Source organism: Nannobrachium achirus (assembly GCF_963921795.1).
Source record: "Nannobrachium achirus genome assembly, chromosome: 19".
Taxonomy (NCBI): domain Eukaryota; kingdom Metazoa; phylum Chordata; class Actinopteri; order Myctophiformes; family Myctophidae; genus Nannobrachium; species Nannobrachium achirus.
In genome coordinates, this window is record NC_137826.1 from 46067721 (window position 1) to 46079769 (window position 12049).

Below are 12049 nucleotides of genomic sequence, written 5' to 3' on the forward strand. Positions count from 1 at the left end.
TTATGTCTAGGGTACCAAGCCGAGGGCCACAACATTGCAGGGGGCGACGGTGGCGTTCCCGCTACTCCAGCGACAGTTCAGATATTGTCGTTGTCGGGTGAAAATCGCGTATGTCCAAAACCATTAGTTTTGCATTAATCAGTTTAAAAATGATTTAAACTAGTGAAAACAGCAGCCGCGAGGCGTTGTGTGCTTGTAGATCTGCTGTTTTCACTACTTTTGTGCAACGGTCTTGTATGATGAAGTAGGGCTTTACTTTGCGAAAAAATGTACACATTTGGAGATACGAGGTTTCGACCCGACAATGACGATATACTAGTGTTGTTGCTGCTCACCATTATTACGGGGGTTGGTGGGGGCCCAATCTGGGAACCCATCATCAAAGGATGGGCGACGCCCACTCGGTCTGTCTCTCCAGCCATCATTGACTCTGTCTCGAGAGATTGGTGGGGGCCAGACAGTAGCCCCCCGCGGGCCGCAAATGGCCCGCGGGCCGCCTATTGGGGAACCCTGCTCTACAAGTTCAAACATTTTACAAGTTAAACAGCTCATACTGTATATACAGTTTGTCAACGGCGTAACCCCACTAGACTTAGCCTTAGACTTCGGCATGCGACACGTTGCTATGTGCTGATCAGCCATTTCTCTTGCTATAATGTTAATATAATATGCAAAAAACTGTACATTATTTATACAGTGAGATGTTATCCTTTTCCTTTCCTGCTCCGTCTTGGCTGCAGAGACACCCAGATAAGAAGCCCTGGTCTTGGATAGGAACTATTATATACTGTAGCTCTTCTCCCAGGTCTATAGGATCCAACCTCTCCACTCTGCCATCATCTGTCTTAATAAACGCAGGAATTGATCAGCAGTGAAAGTAGAAGTATTCCAATTTTTTACTTAAGTTACGAGTAGCAATACCACAACCACAATGTAGGAAGTCCTGTATTCAATATTTTTACTTGAATAAAAGTACAAATGTGAAAAAGCAGATTTTCTATTCACCTTTTTCAGTCATGATGGTTCCATGTTGAACCTAGAAGCACCATCAGTCTACGTTTTGTATCTTTCTACTGTATCTCCAGTGAGCGCCTGGTTGGTTTAGCTCTGCCTTTTTCTCCGCTCAAGTAGGCCTACCAAAGTATTGTCTCTGTTTGTGCAGAATGTCCCATTTCACCAATGTCTTTCTTTTGTTGTCAAAGTCTTTCTAAAATAGCAGACCTTAGGAGCTCGACACGACACGTCCGGACAATATCCATCCATCGCGTGTTATTATCTGACACACAGAAAGAGGGTTTGAATTGGTTCTGTTTGAATATGCAAACGGCCTGGCAGTGAATCAGCTCCATGCCCCCTCTGCCAAGGGCGTCACCAGGGGTAGGAAAGTGGGACTGAGTTACCAGGGCCCAAGGTGGAGGGGCCCTAGTAACTTTAGCTATTGAAAAATAGCAGATATACAAGCTCACAGCGCGGCACCGAGTGCCGCGCTGCGAGCTTGTAGATCTGCTATTTTTGAAAAGTCGTGAAAATGTGCGCAAATCTTTTAATATACGTATTTTTTAAGTGAACATTTGTAACTCAAAATTTGTTTCTGGGGGGTCCCTGGAACTAAATACTTTGAGATGGGGGATCCTTCACATGAAAAAGTTTGAGCATCACTGACATGGACAACATAGGTTTCTTGGCACACATTTTCACGATTTTTCAAAAATAGCAGATGTACAAGCTCGCAGCGCGGCACTCGTTGCCGCGCTGTGAGCTTGTATATCTGCTGTTTTTCAATAGTTAACATTCATGGGGGCACCGCAGTGAATCCTTGTACCCAGGGCCCAGAATTTGGTGTGACGCCCCTGCCCTCTGCTAGAGAGATAGCGCGGGTTTGTTTCATGAGGAGGATGGTAATACAGATTGTGGTTTTGATTGAAAACGGCCACATCCAGCCCAGCGTAGTACAGCTATTTATTGGACACCTGAGGGAACAACGTACGCTCCCTTCATTATCTGTGTTAATATGCGGACAAGATCAAAGAGTCGCCGCTTTTAGCTGCCAGATCTTAGGGAGCCACCGACTGCCAGGGCTAATGTCCACACGTTGGTATCATCACCAGGCACGTGCACACATAGACATCAAAGGGGGCTTGAGCCCCTGCCTCTTTATCTGTGTGTAAAAAGTGCCCTCTCCAGACCGTGAATGCAGTTTTTACTATGGTGAAAGAAATGCAAATGCCCTCTTTCCATGCCATACCCGAAGGCAGCATTCAAGAGAATTGACTTGTACAAACTCTCCTGAACTTGAATGCAGCGTCTTATGTTGAAAGAATTGCCCTCTCTGTGTAGAAATCCATGCTGTTGCGCCACATATCCAGTATTCACTTGATTATGCTTAGTTCAGTGTGGTATCAAGCACCGAAAATAGCAGACCTCCAAGCTCACAACGTGTCGCAGCACGACGTGTTGTGAGCTTGGAGGTCTGCTATTTTCGATATTTTCACCAAAAGGCCCTTTTAGAAATGTCAGCCCCTGCCTCTCTAACATTCTCTGCACGTCCCTGATCATCACTACTTTGACGTCCTGCCTGACAACACAGGATTACTGTTCTTTATGTGTGAGACTATAGGGTAGTAGTCTGCTGTCCGGTGTACACACACGCACACACGCACACACAGAGTTGGTGTTAGTCAGACGTGCGCTTTAGCTGTGATGGCATCTATTAAACCAGTGGTTCTCAAACTTTCTCCATGTCAAGGACTCCCAAACTGACCTGTAGTTGTGCGTGTGTGTTCACCCATGTGTTCTGGGTACAAAATCTCAGTGTGCATGTATTTTTCTATCTGTCAATCTGTCCAGTGCCTGGCATGCATGCATGCATGCGAGCGCATCATAGGTGTGTGTGGCCTCATGCACAAAAAATATAATGCTATTGGTGTGGTAGTTACTCCACCCTGCCCTTACAGTATAGTCCAGTAGCCAGCCCATAGAGCCCCATTGTGAACCCGGACATTTTGAGTACCCTAAAGTTTTATGTTAGAAATGTTGAGTATGGGTCCCCAGCAGTTAGAAACTGCCGGATGCTAACTTGCATATGTTGGGCAATTTTCATAATTAGATTAAATTAGCATAATCACCTATAATAATGGAAAATATGTCAAAAACTGATTGGACGATTTGAACAATATTGGAGTGGTTTTGGGGGTTATTGAGGATGCTGAATCCATTTCTGACATTTTCTAAATTCAAAACGGACGTTTTAAACCGGAAATGGCCATTTACCAACTTAAATTGGGATGATTTTGATACTTTTTTGTTGATTTTGATTATAAATTATAAATGTGATTATTTATATGCTTATAGATTATCTGCATTTCAAAAGCAAAATATAGACAATCCACACAAATTATTAGAACAATGACTGCCACAATAGCCTATCAAAAATAGTCACTTCATCATTTGGAAAATCAACAAAAAAGTATCAAAATCATCCCAATTTAAGTTGGTATATGGCCATTTCCGATTTAAAACGGCCATTTTGAATTTAGAAAATGTCAGAAATGGATTCAGCATCCTCAATAACCCCCAAAACCACTCCAATATTGTTCAAATCGGCCAATCAGTTTTTGACATATTTTTCATTATTATAGGTGATTATGCTAATTTAATCTAATTATGCTAATTATGAAAATTGCCCAACACATGCAAGTTAGCATCCGGCAGTTTTTAACTGCTGGGGACCCATACTCAACATTTCTAACATAAAACTTTAGGGTACTCAAAATGTCCGGGTTCACTTTCTGGCTACTAGACTAGTAGCTTGTCGGTAGACAACAGATACCATTTTTAATATCACATGATGTGAGTACATGTTTGTACAGGCAGATGATCTGTTGCCACCTCTGAGATGTAAATCACAAAGACAGCCATCATCTCTATCTCTAAAACACAACACTGTGTGTATGTGTGTTGGACTGAAGAAGAGAGTCACGTTTTCAGGCTGATAAAAGGATTCAACCTGCTTCCTGCAGCTGAGTGCATTTTAAGGAAATGAAATTGACCCAAGACGATCCTAAAACCTCCAAGCTGTCAAGCAGAAGCTGCCAAGACATTTTTCTTTTCTTTTATTTCAGAAATGTCTGGCAAACCAAAGCTTGTCAGAGAATGTGTGAATAGTAGCTATACCACAAAACAAAGGACACGTGAGAGCCATCAGCCCAGAGGGTATACTGTCTAGTGACATGCTCTGACTGCATCTCATTAAGCTTTTTGTTTTGGTTTAGATGAGAGTTTTGCATTGATAAAAACACACAAAGCGCTAAAGGCCATTATTATGCGCAGAATACTATAAAGGCACAACTGGATAATGGCATTTAAATTTTAACGTATTAAAATAACATAACACAAAAAAGGACGCTTGAAATAATGGAAAGCCGGATTAATGGAGAGAGAGAGAGAGAGTGAGAGAGAGAGAGAGAGAGAGAGAGAGGGGGAGAGAGGGAGAGTGGGAGAGTGGGAGAGTGCAAGCGTGCGTGCTTGTGTGTGTGTGTGTGTGTGTGTGTGTGTGTGTGTGTGTGTGCGTGCGTGCGTGCGTGCGTGCGTGCGTGCGTGCGTGCGTGTGTGTGCGTGTGCGTGTTCAGCCAGCCAGCTGCGATCCTGTTTTTAACAGGTTCAACAGGATTGACCTATGGGGTGACTGGACACCTGCCAAGGCCAGCCTTCAACCTCCCCCACCACCAATCACGGCAGAGGAGAGGAGGGTGGGTGGTCCCAGGCAGCGAAGGCCCCAGGAGGTTTGGGGGGTCCAGACAGGATGAGGAGGGAGGGAGGGAGGGGCAGCAGGGTTGATGCTCCACCATACTGACCGCTGCTGACAAACACAGTCCAGCTGCTCCTAGAGTCCAGTTTCATCACTGAAGCCTGCAAAGAAACAGCTCCACTACACTCCATAACAGACAACAACCAGTAAGACTCTCTAATCAAGAGATAAGTGACCGCCACATCACATACTCAAACTTTAGAAGGCAATGGTAGCCAATCAGGAGGGAATATGGGAAATGGGACAGATCCATGTTGATGACATGACTTTAGAGATACTGTGTCCCGCTTTGCGTAATCTTTTGGCAACATCAGTAGGAGCAGTGTCCATTAATGTTGTCTGCAAAAAGCAACCTCATGGTGGCGCCAGAAGAGGGGCATGTGAGAATTCAGGGGCAGAGGTTGTGGTTTGCCAGCCAAGGGAAGTTTGGCACGGATAGAGGCAACAGTGGCGGAGATAAGAGTAGGTGCAAAAGTGTGATGTGACGTGATGTGACGTGGCGTGACGTGACGTGACAGACAGACGGAGACACAGCCGGTGGAGGTTTTGATAGTAACTGCGACTTGTCAGTCGCAACTACACTGCACTCTAAAGTGCCAACTTGCGTCTTGTGCACTCGTGACCATATATGGCCTACTTGTGTGCCAGCAGAGCGTGCAAGTAGGCTACTGCGATCGGTGCTGGATATGTGGGTACTGTGTATGACATTTGTTGGTTGGTGGTGACGTCTCGGTGACCTCACATCTAGAGGGAGGGTTATTTATATCAGGCCGCCGCACCTGTTGCGGTGACATCATCGAGAGACGAGAACGCTGCTCCCTCATTGGCTAAAGACCCTGCTTTTGTACAGTTGGACCATAACAGACAGCCGGGAACAGACAGCACCGAATGCAGTACTTGCGCGCTCTGCTGGCGCAAGTACGGTAATAAACATCACTGGTTTATAGGTATAAAGAAGTGGTGGAATCTTTTTTCAGAATCTTTTTTGAGGGGGACAGAGAGAGGGAGCTAATCATCTGTGGACCCCACAAAATAATTTGGGGACCCCACTTGGGGTCCCGACCCCAAGTTTGAGAACCACTGGTTTAAGTTTTTAACAATTTTGCTGCCATTTTAAACATAGCTCTAGTAAGCAGCTGCCAAATTGTCCTTACCTTTTAACGTGGGCACGCGCACGCATCGTGCACAATCTGTGCGCGACTCATCTAGTAGACTGTAGACTCGGTGACAAGCTTTCGAATAAAAAAAACCCCCATTGAAATAGACATATCCGTTGCAACGCTGTATTCCTGCTTATCCGCCAGTGTTTACATGAAAAAGCATTGAAAAAAGCCAACTGTGCTGCTATGGTAACAAGTGGACACGTTCGCGCACAAAACGCACGATATGTGCGGGGATCATAATCCAGGCGTGTAGAGACTGGATCAAAGTTTCCAAACGCAAAAATCCGATTGAAAAACGAGTGTTCCATCGCCGAGTAGCTTTCTCCTCTGTTACACTGTAAACCAACGGAGGCGGGACTATGGCCCAGGCTCAGACAGGATACGGAGAGCTAGATCCGGTCCAGACCGGAAATGACCGGATACAGTTAGGGGGACGGGCCTAAAGAGCCAGAATCAGCGAAAATTTGCGATAATACTTTTAATCCTTTCATAATGATTAAAGCTAATTAAACTTCCGGGTTCGACGGGCATGGCACCGCGGTACAGCGGGAAATCTACGGTTTCTACGGGCATCGCCCAGAATGAGTTAAGTACTGTACAGAAGATGCCACTTGAGAACTTCACGCGTCATGCCATCAGCAAGACAGCGTGGATTGTCAGTAAATTGTACATCCGTACTTGAGTGGAGTAACCTCACGTCACCAGGCTTTCTCAGGGGAAAGCCTGGTGCTCGTTTACTAAACAGGTAGTTCTACCACTTTTTCGAGTCACGTGTTCAAATACTGGATTCTGATTGGCTAAATTCCGGAGGTTATGAGAGGACAACTGCCGCAAAGTTGTGTGAGGAGATCAATGCGCCTCAGTGTACATCCGGGGACTTCAGGAGGTAGTCGGAACACCTTTCCCCCAACCAACAAATGAAGGTCGCAGCGGTCCTATGTTTACTAACGTGCGTACTATCGTCGCCGATTTATTTGGATCCAATGCAATCCGCCAACTTTAAAGCCCCTTTTCTCTGAACCTATGCCTTTCTGGAAGCGAACAGCCTCTATTTACGGCCGGAACGGTGCTTTTAACTGACGTTAGCTTAGCTGTAAGCTAGACGCATGGATTAGTATGGAGTTGGCGCCATCTGTTGGTGAGTAGAAGATGTTGTTGGTGGAACTATCTGCTGTCTCGCGGAAGTTTTATAGGCAATAATGATTGTAACTTAAGATCCTTGCAAGTTACAACTATGTGTTTTCTTTCATGTATAAGGGAAAAAGTGGTAGAAAAGCTATTTACCACTCGGGGTCGGACATTATGCTCTGATAATGTCCTGTGTTAGGGTGTTATCGGACTCGGCTTCGCCTCGTCCGATAACACCCTAACACAGGACATTATCAGAGCATAATGTCCTCTCACTCGGGGTAAATTGCTTACTTTGATCCGGTCTAGACCGGATGGCATCCTAGACCGGATGGCAGAAGAATTAAGCGGCGTCGCTTTGTTTTGGTTCCCCGGCCCCTGTTTGTTTCCCCAATCCCTATTTAAGTGATAGAGAAGTGTAGTCTTAGTCGCTGCGAGTTGGACTAAAAGATGGATATACCAAACAAACTTTTCAAAAAATAAGCAAAACTACGCCGCACAAACAAAGGGTTTTATAGTGTAGGTACTGAAATTATGTCCTTGAGCGCGGGGAATTGTTTTGGGTTAAAACTGATTCCGGTTTGGTATTTCCTGCCAAAGTGTAGTCCGTTTCGACTACAAAATGACGTAGGTAGGACGCCATCCGCTCGTGACCGGATCAAAAGCCCGAAATTGGAAGCGATCCCAGGCTAAATAAGTAATAAGTAATAATGAGTAATAAGTAAATGTTCCTTCTCACCACTGAGCGTGCAACATATACCTGTGAGGCATCTCCCAGTCTGCTCCCCCCTCCCCTCCTCCCTCCTACAGTAAATCCAAGCCATACACCTCTATTTTCCGCAACAGCAGCGCCTGCCTTGCCTTGTCATCTACTTTCTCCTTCTCTTCCCATCTCTTCTCATCTCATGTCTCTATCAATTCAGCTTACCAAAGCAAAGCCGCTATCTAGGATGTTGTTGTTTTTTTTCCCTCCCTCCCTGCCTGCCAGCCTGCTCGCATCCATTGCATGAGTTAAGAGCTATATTGGCGGATCAGGTGACAAGATGACAGAGGAGAGAGGAGAGAGGAGGAGGAGGAGGAGGAGGAGGGAGATATTGGAGGCAGAGATTCCACTAGAGATTCCTGCCGGACAGTATGGTTATTATTCACTATGGCTGTATAATGCATAATGATCATGCAGTTGTTGTTGTTTCCCCTCCCTCTCAACAGTATAACATATGTGTGTGTGTGTGTGTGTGTGTGTGTGTGTGTGTGTGCGTGTGTGCGTGCGTGCGTGCGTGCGTGCGTGCGTGCGTGCGTGCGTGCGTGCGTGCGACCGCTGACATTAAAGGACAACTTTGTCTTTTTACAACATAAGGGTTCATATTTTAGATTGTAATGGACCTATACCGGCTCCGCCCCCTCCAAAAGCTACGCCCGACATTATCACAGCGCGCCGCTACTGGCTTCATTCACTTCAATGGGAAATACGGCGGATTGTAAACACATTTTACACATTAAATACTAATTCAGTGTTGGACCCAGAGCTTCGAAATCTCTTCCAATCCATCAACAAGGCCTGGATCTGCATTGGAAAAAATATTTAGACCTTTAAACTTTTAAAACAATACGACATAGGAATATATAAGGTCGCAGCAGAGGAATAAGGAACATGTCCATGGTTGCTGGACCACAGAAAGCCGTTTCAAACCAATTTAAATATGAATGGACTGTATTGGCCTAACCGACAATAACCCAGGACTACAAACACCTTATTTGTTATGTTAAATAGCAACTGATATGTAATGTACGTCTGTGAATGTCTGAATGAACAGGGGTAGCGACGCAAAGTGTTGTATTTCAACTCTGCTTTCGACTGCAGGCTGTGGGTAGGGGCGTCACAAGGGGGGGAAAAGTGGGACTGACTTACCAGGGCCCAAGGTGGAAGGGCCTTAATTATTTGAGACTTTATCGATTGAAAAATAGCAGATATACAAGCTCATAGCGTGGCACCGAGTGCCGCGCTGCGAGCTTTGTAGATTTGCTAACCTACGATGAAGAACATTCATGTGGGCCCACAGCGAATCCTTGTACCCAGGGCCCAGAATTTGGTGCGACACCCTTGCCTCTCCCTCTGCGGCTCGGCAGCTAAACTTGTCAGGAATCGCGAACATTTCACGCCAGAGATATCAAATGTTAATAGATTTAAAAGCAATCGGCATGATAAGAAACATGTAGCCTACATTTGAAGCAGTTTATTCTGGTTGGTTGTTTGTGTAATGGTGAGTAATAGCCTCTAAACAAATCAGTGAAAAGTGAAAACGGCTCTGTAGGTCCAGCAGACAGGCGATTTCCTCATTCTGCTGTTGCGTCCTTATATATTCCTTTGTCGTATTGTTTTAAAAGTTTAAAGGTCTACATATTTTTTCCAATGCATATCCAGGCCGTGTTGACGGATTGGACGAGATTTCGAAGCTCTGGGTCCAAAACGGAATTAATATTTAATGTGTAAAATCCGCTGTATGTCCATTCAAGTGAATGGTGCGGCTGTGATTCTGGTCGGAGGTCTAGGCGGAGAGGTGGGGGCGCGGCCTCCGTGATTGATCCATTAGAGAAAATAAAATATGAGTGTTAAAACACAATAAGCAGGCAATGTCTTTATTACTATTTACACCAGCCCCCATAAGTGACATCTGCCCATGAAAGATTGCGGCGCATCTTGGGAATGGGCTTGTTGTGTCTAAAAATACATATTTAGCCACTTGCATGCATTGTTGGTTGGTTGAAGACTTTATTAGAAGTTTGCATAGGAAAAGGTACAGTTTCATGACGGTACAGTTCACTGGTACAAGGTCTACTAAAAGGAGATCCATGAAAAGACTAAGCTTATTTCCACTGGAAACCATTGTGCCCCCAACCTGGGGGCATTGTGCCCCCAACCTGGGGGCATGCAACCTGGGGGCATGCATGCAAATCTAAATAGTTGAAATCACTAAAATGAAGTAAATAAAAACATCTTTTCTTTTCTCTAATGACTATCTAAAATATGAACCCTTGTTGTAAAAAAAACTAAGTTGTCCTTTAAAGAGTTATATGGACCAACGCGTGAAGTGGTCTGTTCTAATTTTATGCTACTGTAGATGGTAAGGTTTTGGGAACCTCATGACCGATGCCGATGTCCCTGAAAGTAACAATGTATGATTTGCTGAACAAAACTTATATTGTTGTAACTCAGTGATGCATTCAGTGTAATAACTTGCATAGTGTATGTATAGAATAAGGGTACAGTATGCATTAGTTTTTCTGCACTGTCAGGTGTCTTGGTGTGCAGGACAAATTACACTATGGGCTATATTCTAAAAGGTCAATCAGTTCTGAACTGAAACTTTGCTAACTACAACATGCAACTTCACTCCCTCTGCACCAGGGACGTGCTGGCCATTGGGAAAAGCGGGACAACTCCCGAACGGCCGGTTCATTCCCGGCCGGCCCAGGCCGGCCATTAGGAAAAAAATAAAAATAAAATGTCTGCCTTCGTTCCATTTTGGGGGCTGGGTGGCCAACAAAGTAAATCGTCACTGTCGGGCAGAAACCTTGTATCTCCAAGTTTCAAATTTGTAAATTTTTTCACAAAGCCCTGCTTCATCATACAAGGCTTTCGCACAAAAGTAGTGAAAACAGCCGATCTACAAGCACACAACGCCTCGCTGTGCGAGGCGTTGTGTGCTTGCAGATCGGCTGTTTTCACTAGTTTAAATCATTTTTAAAACGATAAATACAAAACAAACGGTTTTGGACATACAAGGTTTCCACCCGACAACGACGAAATATAACACATGTCACTTGAAATGGCACATCTTTGAGTAGCAGCAGCGCTATGGAGAGAGATCTCTCTTTTTTCCCGGGCTGAATCAGGGGCCCAGCACGTCCCTGCTCTGCACCACTGTTAGATGCTCAGTACTCTTTTTACTCTGACATTGTGTTCACGTTTATTTGTACACTATGAGTTACAAATGCATTCTTTCACACAGGGCTCTATTTTGATTGTCTTAAGCAACAGCTCTTATGCCTTAACTTGCCTTAAATTGCCTGTCCATACTGTCTCCGACCACCAAACTCTTCGTCGGAAAGGTCCAGTTCAACTACAAAGTGACGTCAGTCACTCACATCTTCTGAAAAGCATTATATTAGCCCGAATTAGAGTTTGGAAAGCTGCACGTCGTAAAGTCGGAACTCTCCGACGAAAGGTTTGGTGGTCGGAGTCAGTGTGGACTGGCCTTTAAGTTAAGACATAAGAGCTGGTACTTAAGACAATCAAAATACAGCCCTGAAGATTTACTGTTACTATTACATTCACCATTTTCATCTTAGTTTTATATTTCACATTTAGGCTATATTATCGACGATATCCATTGCATCTTGATTGATTGATTGATTGATTGATTGATTGATTGATAGTTGACAGTTTGCAAAAAAAGTAATTAGGTACAGTTATACAATAATGGAAAAAGGACAACACAAAAAGATGATCTTTGAGAACCACTGTTCTAAATCCTAAGAGATCCTAAAAGGAGAACACAAACAGCCCTGAGGGATTGAATTCCACCGTGATCCTGTACATTCAATTCATCAAGACATATAAAGACAATATTATAAGATAAGTAGTAAAATGTTGCTCACACATTATATTTGTGCGTGTGTGCATACACAGTCGATCAAGGTACTGAAGGTCGAAATGTTTTCCCCTCTTCTAGTTGTGAACACATCATTTCTCATTCTGTTCTATTTCTAGTGCTCTGACTCAAGACAGGAGCGGTGAATTACAATTCCGTCACACCTGCAACGGCAATAATAAAAAGGAACTGGATTGAGAATTTTTTGTTTTGTTTGTGGCCAGAAATGATTATTACACCTGCTTTAATGGTTGCATCTCCGTGTCAAAGGAGACGGCAGGAATTAAGGCACAGCCTCG